Source organism: Boleophthalmus pectinirostris, unplaced genomic scaffold (assembly GCF_026225935.1).
Source record: "Boleophthalmus pectinirostris isolate CB_2022bp ecotype Guang Dong unplaced genomic scaffold, ASM2622593v1 HiC_scaffold_19, whole genome shotgun sequence".
In the NCBI taxonomy this organism is placed as follows: Eukaryota; Metazoa; Chordata; class Actinopteri; order Gobiiformes; family Gobiidae; genus Boleophthalmus; species Boleophthalmus pectinirostris.
The window spans coordinates 40,560,175-40,570,174 of NW_026571140.1; the positions used below are offsets into that span (position 1 = coordinate 40,560,175).

Consider the following 10,000-nt stretch of genomic DNA (forward strand, 5'->3'; position numbering starts at 1 on the left):
CTCTTTGGATCTGTTTTTATAACCGTCTTTATTAAGAAGTTATCTGCACTTTTGGGGTAAAGTAATGAGCAAAAAGACAAGTGCTGTTGAATTTTAAAGATTTGTTGTGGAACTTTTCTAGTGGAGTGTCCGTTTCTCCATAAAGACGCCACCTTTTTACAGTCCAGATCTGTGGAGAGGCAAGCCCACTCCCTGTAAGAACAACGTTGCTTAAAACAGCTGTAGTTTAATAAATACCAGACAGAAAAAAAAAGATCTTCCAGGAAAAGCAAAAACATCTCCGTGGAGACGAGCAGAAAAGTTACTCAGTGCACTTTTAACAACATTTCAAACACAACAAAGTGTATCTATATTTATAAGTGAGTCTAGAGTGAGTAAAGAGGCTCTGGAGCGAGAAGTCCGAGCTCACAGCTGCTTCAGATCAGACCGTCCTGCTCCTGCCAACACGACCACAGCTCCAGTCACTGAGACCCGACGAGCAAGACACAGAGTCAAACCAGCAACCTCTGAACCCACGAGCAAGACACAGAGTCAAACCAGCAACCTCTGATCAACACTCTGACCGAGGGACGTCTGAACCCACGAGCAAGACACAGAGTCAAACCAGCAACCTCTGAACCCACGAGCAAGACACAGAGTCAAACCAGCAACCTCTGAACCCACGAGCAAGACACAGAGTCAAACCAGCAACCTCTGAACCCACGAGCAAGACACAGAGTCAAACCTAGCAACTCTTGATCTACACTCTGACCGAGGGACGACTGAGCCCACGAGCAAGACACAGACTCACAACCATCTAAACCCACGAGCAAGACACAGAGTCAAACCTGCAACTTCTGAACCACACACAGAACTGTGAACAACAACTGAGCCCATGAGCAAGACACAGAGTACAACCAGCAACCTCTGAGCCCACGAGCAAGACACAGAGTCAAACCAGCAACCACAGCTGGAGTCACTTTGCTCTAAACGAGAGACAACTGAACCCATGAGCAAGACACAGAGTACAACCAGCAACCTCCAAACTACACACAGACCGAGGAACATCTGAGCCCATGAGCAAGACACAGAGTCCAACCAGCAACCTCTGAACTACACAGAGGTCTCTCAACAACAACTGAGCCCATGAGCAAGACACAGAGTCAAACCAGCAACCACAGCTCCAGTCACTGAGCTCTGAACGATCCAGTCATGACAGTTTCCAAAGCGCTGCACAGACAAATTAAAATCCTGGTTTAGACCTGGTTTTAGTCCTGGTTTAGACCTGGTTTAGTCCTGGTTTAGTCCTGGTTTAGTCCTGGTTTAGACCTGGTTTTAGTCCTGGTTTAGTCCTGGTTTAGTTCACCTGGTTTTAGTCCTGGTTTAGTCCTGGTTTAGTCCTGGTTTAGACTGGTTTAGTCCTGGTTTAGTCCTGGTTTAGTCCTGGTTTAGTCCTGGTTTATGTCCTGGTTTAGTCTGGTTTAGTCTGTTAGTCCTGGTTCAGTCCTGGACTGAACTAGGACAGGACTAAACGACTAAACAGGACTAAAACCAGACTAAACGAACCAGGACTAAAACAGGACTAAACTAAGACTAAACCAGGACTAAAACAGGACTAAACTAAGACTAAACCAGGACTAAAACAGGACTAAACTAACCAGGACTAAAATAAAACAAAAGACAGTAAATCATATTTTAAAACAATAAATAAAACGTCTTCAAATGCATAAAGCTGAAAAAGATATTTAAAAATAAATAAATAAATAAATAAACCACCAAAGCATCTGGCGTCACATCTGGCAAGTTTCTCATCGTGACAAATTTCAAATCCCCAAAAATCCCGATGAGATAAAAACCACAAACGAGGTCAGTGAGATTGATTTTGAGTTTACTGAAACACATTTTTCGTGTGTGTTTCTGGTCTGTACTTTTGTGTTTAATTTAGGGCTGGGCAAAAATAAAAAATATTAATCGCACTAATCGCATGAGTTCGAGTGCGATTAATCACGATTAATACGAAAAACTAATTAATGAACTAAAAAGTAGCGTTTAGTGCACTTTTATTGGAAATGTAAATGAAAGAGCCAAACATTTGTTCCATTCTGACGGCTCAAGAAAAAATATTGAATGAATTTTTGTACGACTAATATATTTTTTCACTATTTTTTATTCAGTGAGTAATAAACACGACACTAGTAATAATTTCTAGATCATTTTTATAAACTTGGACTGATATTTCTTGGGAAACAAAGGGTTAAAATAATGGAATCAAACTGGACCAATCACAGTTCTTCTTCCAGTTGTATCCGGGTAAATCAGTGACTCCCCCTGCAGCGCTGAACTAAACAAACACCTGCAGGGACTTCGGTGGATTGACAGTTGTCTGAGCCAATCGTATTTCACTGAGTTATGGGCGGGATCATGTCACGAAACCTTCTGGACCTTCGCGAAAACCCTGTAACAGCATTAAGTCCAGTGTTGGGAAGGTGACTTTTAAAATGTACTCCCCTACAGATTACAGATTACACACCCCAAATGTAGTTTGTAACGTAATCCATTAAAATACTTAAAGTGAGTAATGTAATCTGAATACTTTGGATTATTTGATTTGCTGTAGAGAAGCAAAGACGAGGAAATTTAACGGTATTAAAAATATTATTAATAGAAGAGGAGGAGAGCATGGTTTAGTCCTGTTAAATCCTGTTTTAGTCCTGGTTTAGTCCTGTTAAATCCTGTTTTGTCCCTGGTTTATCTGTTAAATCTGGTGGTTTAGTCCTAGGTTTAGACCTGGTTTTAGTCCTGGTTTTAGACCTGTTTAGCTAGTTTTAAGTCCTGGTTTAGACCTGGTTTAGTCCTGGTTTATCCTGGTTTAGACCTGGTTTTAGTCCTGGTTTAGTTTCCTGTTTTAGTTTAGATCCTGGTTTAGACCTGGTTTAGACCTGGTTTAGTCTTGGTTTTAGTCCTGGTTTAGTCCTGGTTTAGACCTGGTTTAGTCTGGTTTCCTGGTTTTAGACCTGGTTTTTAGTCCTGGTTTAGTCCTGGTTTAGACCTGGTTTTAGTCCTTGTTTTAGTCATGGTTTAGATCCTGGTTTAGGAGTCCTGGTTTAGTCCTGGTTTAGTCCTGGTTTAGTCCTGTTTAGACCTTATTTAACTTGGTCTAGACCTGGTGTCTCGTCTAGTCCTATTTCAGTTCGGTCTAGTCTTGGTCTAGTTCGTTCTAGTCTCGGTCTAGTCTCGGTCTAGTCTTGGTCTCGTCTAGTCTTGGTCTAGTCTTGGTCAGGACTTGAGCTGGAGGATTTGATCTGTTGTGCATGTTTTGGGTTGATGAGGGAAACAGTCGCAGACGTCCAGACACAGAAACAACTGTCCTTCTGCTCTCCAAACCTGGAGGAGTATTTATTTATACATTTTCTTTTGGGACTGTACAGTTTGTCACATTTTAAAATCTGACACTTTTCTACTTGGAGACATTAATGATTCTTTTACAGGTCAAACTGGGGTCAGCAGCCTCCAGGAAACTTCAAAATGCTCTAAAACGACCCAAAATGTGCTGCAAAAAGTTTCTCTTGTGTGATTATGATTCTTAAAATATTAGCAGGTTTTTGTTTTGTTTTTCGACTGATGACGTCATCCAGTTCCCCAAAATGTTAGGACTAACCAGGACTAAGACTAAACCAGGACTAAAACAGGACTAAAACCAGGACTTAAAAACAACTAAACCAGGACTAACCAGGACACAGACTAAAACCAGACTAAACTAAACCAGGACTAAAACAGGACTAAACTAAAGTACTAAACCAGGACTAAACCAGACTAAAACTAAAAGGACTAAACCAGACTAAACCTGGACTAAAACAGACTAACTAACCAGGGACTAACACAGACTAAAAAACTAACCAGGACTAAAACTAACTAAGACTAAACTAAAAGACTAAAACCAGGACTAAACTAGACTAAACCAGGACTAAACTAAGGACTAAACTAAACTAAACCCTGGACTAAAACAGGACTAAACTAAACTAAACCTGACTACTAACCTGGACTAAACCAGACTAAGGACTAAAAAGACTAAACCTGGACTAAACCAGACTAAAGACTAAAACTAAGACTAAAACAGGACTAAACTAAGACTAAACCTGGACTAAAACCAGACTAAATTAAGGCTAAACCAGGACTAAACTAAGACTAAACCTGGACTAAAACAGGACTAAAACTAACAGGACTAAAACCAGGAAAAACAGGACTAAACTAAGACTAAACCTGGACTAAAACCAGACTAAATTAAGACTAAACCAGGACTAAACTAAGACTAAACCTGGACTAAAACCAGACTAAATTAAAACTAAACCTGGACTAAAACCAGACTAAATTAAGACTAAAGAAGGACTAAAGGACTAAACTAAGACTAAACCAGGACTAAAACCGGACTAAACTAAGACTAAACTAGGACTAAAACCAGACTAAACTAAGACTAAACCAGGACTAAAACCAGACTAAATTAAGACTGAACAAGGACTAAAACCAGACCAAACTACCAGGACTAAAACCACTAAAACAGACTAAACTAAGACTGATCAGGTCTAAACCAGGAATAAAAGACTAAAACTAAGACTAAAACCAGACTAACTAAGACTAAACCTAAAAAAACTAAGACTAAACCTAAACCAAAAACTAAAGGACTACCAGGACACCAACACCAGGAACCAAAACGGACTAAACTACGACTAAACCGGCAAGTCCCAAGCCAAAGACCACCAAGTCCAAAACAAGTCTCAAGTCAGTGGTGTTCAAGTCCAAGTCGAGTCCCAAGTTAAAGACCGTGAATGAAACAAAACACAAGTCCAGTTCAGTTTGTGATGAGGAAACGACATCACTAAAACATGAGAACACAGTGTCGTCTGGGTCTTTAACACAGAGTTTGCATGATCTGCTTTTCTCTGGGGACGTTCTCCGTGGTCACTCCAGGTCAAGTTTTTCTGATACTGATGTTTAACAATAGATGATGCAACAAAAGTGCAAGAGTCGATCCAAAGCAGATGATTTTAGAGTCTGTGCAGGGACCAGAGCCGAACTTCTATAATATATCTTATACTTGTCATGGTTTCGGTGTAAAAAAATATTCTGGTTTGTTTTTTACATTAACATAACTTTCATTTTCAAGTGTCTGTCTACATCGATGATAATAAAATGCAATTAAAAGTGCACTGTGTAACTTTTTTCTATGGATATTCTACTGGAATGTTCCACCGTGTGACATTAAACAGCTCTACTTTACATTTATTCAATTACAGGTGATTTTATAGCTCAAAAATACCTAGAAAAACAGACATTCTGACTGTGAACGGGGTCGCCTCTCCACAGACCTGACCTGTAACTTGGTCTGGTTTGGTTTCCATGAAGATAGGAAGGTTTACTATCATACTGGCCACGCTCAGAATTAATTATCGTGACTTAAAGGTTGTATGGAAGATTTTTTTTAGTTTCAAACTGTCAGTGAAAGATTAAAATATCATTACAGAGACGCAGCAGCTTTGTAATTATAATGACCAAAAAAAAAAAGAACGAAAATCTATCAACTGTGGACGTGTTGAGGCCAGATAAACATCAGCCAATAGAAAACGAGGCTCCCTCATTTTCTATTGGCTGTTAGGTTGTCAATCAAACTCCCTAGTGTAACTGACTTGTCGGAGCGCGAGGATTACGTGGTTACGTTGCTTCCTCGCATTTCGCACAAAGTTTGTCGCGACGGCGGACGAGAATCCACGACCGGTTCGCTGCAAAAGAAAGTCCGTTTTTGAGGTCGCTGAAAGAAGAAGAGAAGAAGGAGAAAAAGAGCGAAGACAAACTGAGGTGATTCTTGGAGATCTCGTCCAGCGATGGCGCGACCGAAGCAGACGAAGGGTCTAAAACTGACGCGTCGGTCGCTGAATTACTTCTAGACAGGAAACTTCAACAGTAATTCTGAACGCGCACAAGGACTGTCGCTGTATTTCTCTTCCCTTAAAAAAATCCTCTATACAACCTTTAAATTTTGGGCTTGAAATTTTGGGGTCATGCTCACTTTTTAGGAAACCTTCATTTATAAGCATTTTTGAGAGACCATAACTTCATAAAAAATAGAGTTATGAAGCTGAACATTTGTATTATTGTAGATTCTTGATCATAGATTCTGAATCTGTTGTCAAATGAAATGAAGGAAGTTAACAGTAGATGTTTTTATTACTTTAAACTAATCAGAATATGACAAAGTTTCTCTGGTAAAAATTGTATCAACATCTAACTGTGTCCATATATTTTGTGGCTCTTAAACACCAGGGGTGTTTTCAAACTAAAATTACATTTTTGTTGTCCGGTGGGCCGTATCACCAAAACGACCGACGTTTGAACACCACAGAGAACGTGCTGTTACCACAGAAAATTAATTTAATAGAAAATATAATTAAAATATTCTAGTAGAAAATCAGCCGAGGGCCAGATTTAAGGTCTTGGACGGCCGGATCTGGCCCCCGGGCCGCATGTTTGACACCTGTGCTCTACACCGTCCACATGAAAGCTCAGAAAAGTGTGAGATTGTTGTCAGAAATGGTCATTCTCTCAAATATTCAGGTTCAACAGTTAGTTTGTAAATATCTGCTTGGAGTAAATAGATCTTGGACATCAAAAATAAAAAATAAAAAAATTGAGAAGCAACCAAATGTGAGTTTTGGGGGCCCACAACGCCTCCCTTAATAAAGATACTCAATATTTCACAACAGATTCAGAATCTATGGTGAAAAAATGTGTAATAATACAAATGTTCAGCTTTCTGGCTCTATTTTTTTATGAAGCTATGGTCTCTCAAAAACGCTTATACACCCAATATTTCACTGGGCTGTAACTCAGGAACGACTCAAGGGATTGAGCTAAACGTTCAGTTCTGGCTTCCTAATTAATAAGACAAATATTCAATCCACCATAATTCAAATAAATAGAGATATGCATGTCTCAAGAACAATGGGGAAAAACAGACAATAAATATATTAAAAAATAAAACAAATTACACAGAAACGGTGCATTATAATGAAGTCCCCAAACTCAAGTTCACCTGGGGCCCCCAAATCGCCAACTCCGCCACTGAGGAGAACACGTACGAGCTGTTAATCCTCCAACATCAGCATGATCTCATCGATTTGTCACTGTAAAAGTTTGAGCCAGTAGAGCCAGGAGAAGAAGAGATCAACAGAGGAGAAGGAACTGGGCGAGACCATGGATCGTGTTTGTCGAAGCTGCCGTGCGTCGTGTTAGACTCGTTGGGCGTAAGTTGTGGACCCGGGGTGAACATAGTGCTGCAGTAAAGTGACCCTCCCATAGGATTTTGACTCCCCTTACTTTTTTCTTCAGTAGTTACTTATCTGATCATTATTTCTCATGTCATTTACTTTAAGGCAGGGCTGTCAAACATGCGGCCCGGGGACCAGATCCGGACCTCCAAGACCTTTAATCTGACCCTCGGCTGATTTTCTACTAAAATATTTTAATTATATTTTCTATTAAAATCTTGTTAATTTTCTGTGGTGTTTATCACAGCAGCGTCTCCAGCGTCTCTGTACGTGGCCCCTCCCACCAGAGCAGCACAAATGAAGACTTGTCTCTTTCCAAACGCTCTTAAAGGACGATCGTTTTGACTGTTGACCGTGACACCCTCATCAGAAAAATGTCCAACATGAGAAAAGTGGAGCCAAGTGCAGGATTCAGGTTATTCATAATATTATCATATTTTGTTAAAGAACAAAATCATCAATTAAAAAAAAATCTGTAATAGATTTGTGTTTCTCTGCTTAACTTATTGTTATTTTGGGGGTTTATATGCCTTTTTTATTTCCCGGCCCCTTTGGGATCAAAGTCGGCCGGATACGGCCCCTGGACCAAAATAAGTTTGACACCCCTGCTTTAAGGTATTTTAAGGAATATGTTATGAGGTTCCTTTTACAGACCAAGAGTTTTGTTTTCATACCTGACAGTTTCGACTGCTCACTTGCGCTCTTCTTCAGAGTCACGTGATGTTTCTGTGACATGTCGTTCATCTGATTTAAACAGGTTTTTGTCTTCCTACTGATGGAGGCAGGACGACAGCGCCACCTGCTCGCCCACGAGTCTGTGAGCCGAACCTCGAAAGAATCGGCCATGAAAAGATCCTCGCGAACGTTAGAAAGATCCGCTCGCAATTAATTCTAGAAGACATAGTTGTGGATAAGCAAGACAATAAAGAAAACATCGGTCGTACGACGAGTGACATGTTTATATGTGTTGGAAGATACAGTTTCTACTGCCACTCACACTGCAGATGTTTTCTTTTTACATTTTAGTTCAGTAAATGTGCTTCTCTCATTAAATAAACTATGAAACAAGTTAAATAACAAATACCTTGATGAAAGTGACGCGAGTGTGTCTTGATGGTACCACTGGAAATCTCTTCGCGATTTATGTTCTCTAGACATAATCCGCGTCTTTTTTTTCGATAATTCCCTTGTTTGATCCTGATGAGTCATTTCCAGTGGAACAGTGAAGAAACAAATCATTTTATCCCTTTCAGAGCGTCTAGAACAACCAAATACACAACAAAACCTGCCCATGTTTCTCTGATGTTACTGAAGTCAGTGACATAGTGTTGCCCGGTGTCATGGCGGCGTAGGTACCGTTGCCATGGGGTCACGTGACACGCTAAGCATTAGTAGTATAAGTTATCAAAACATTCTATATAAGTTACTAATACACCCAAAATTGAAAAAAAAACACACAAAAAAAAACATGGATAGTTCAGCGTACGCCAGAGTTTTAGGGAAATTCTGGTACGTCGGCATAAATCGTAAAGGTGTGTTTGATGTGGTTTAGTGTAAAAAAAGGTCCCAGAGTAAAGCTTTAAGTGTGTGTGTGGTGCAGCGGGGTCGGTCCGGGGTCATGTTTAGTGCGCGGGGTTTCTCCAGGTTCATGCCCCCCCACTGAGTTTATGTCCCGAACTAAAACAAGACTCGTAAACGGTAAATTTACCCAAGAATTACCCAAGACAAATGACTCTGACAAATGACAAATGCTCCGGCCGCACCGGGTCTAAGATCACAGCGCAACATTCTGCTGGTCTGATGTTCAGGACTCAAACCGGGACTAAAACCAGACTAAACCAGGACTAAATCAGGTCTAAAACAGGACTAAAAAATGACTAAACTAAGACTAAACAAGGACTACATCAGCTCTAAACCAGGTCTAAAACCAGGACCAAAACAGGACTAAACCAGGATTAAATCAGGTCTAAATCAGGATGAAACTAAGACTAAACCAGGACTAAACCAAGACTAAATCAGGACTACATCAGGTCTAAACCAGGTCTAAAACAGGGCTAAACCAGGACTACATTAGGTGTAAGTCAAGACTAAAACAGGACTAAAAAAGGACTAAACTAAGACTAAACAAGGGCTAAATCAAGTCTAAAACAGAACAAAACTAATACTAAACCAGGACTACATCAGGTCTCCACCAGAACTAAACCAGGACTAAACTAAAATCAAACCGGGACTACATCAAGGTCTAAAACCAGGACCAAAACAGGACTAAACCAGGATTAAATCAGGTCTAAACCAGGATGAAACTAAGACTAAACCAGGACTAAACCAAGACTAAATCAGGACTACATCAGGTCTAAACCAGGTCTAAAACAGGACTAAACCAGGACTACATTAGGTGTAAGTCAAGACTAAAACAGGACTAAAAAAGGACTAAACTAAGACTAAACAAGGGCTAAATCAAGTCTAAAACGGAACAAAACTAAGACTAAACCAGGACTACATCAGGTCTCAACCAGAACTAAACCAGGACTAAACTAAAATCAAACCGGGACTACATCAAGGTCTAAAACCAGGACCAAAACAGGACTAAACCAGGATTAAATCAGGTCTAAACCAGGATGAAACTAAGATTAAACCAGGACTAAACCAAGACTAAATCAGGACTACATCAGGTCTAAACCAGGTCTAAAGCAGGACTAAAC

General features: G+C 40.1%; 1 protein-coding gene across 1 annotated transcript in view; it reads right to left on the bottom strand.

Annotated features, from left to right (window-relative positions):
• The window catches only part of LOC110172755 (EMILIN-1-like), a 96,583-nt gene that overhangs the window by 85,219 nt on the left and 1,364 nt on the right, over nt 1-10,000 (bottom strand). The gene's annotated exons all lie outside the window — the stretch shown is intronic.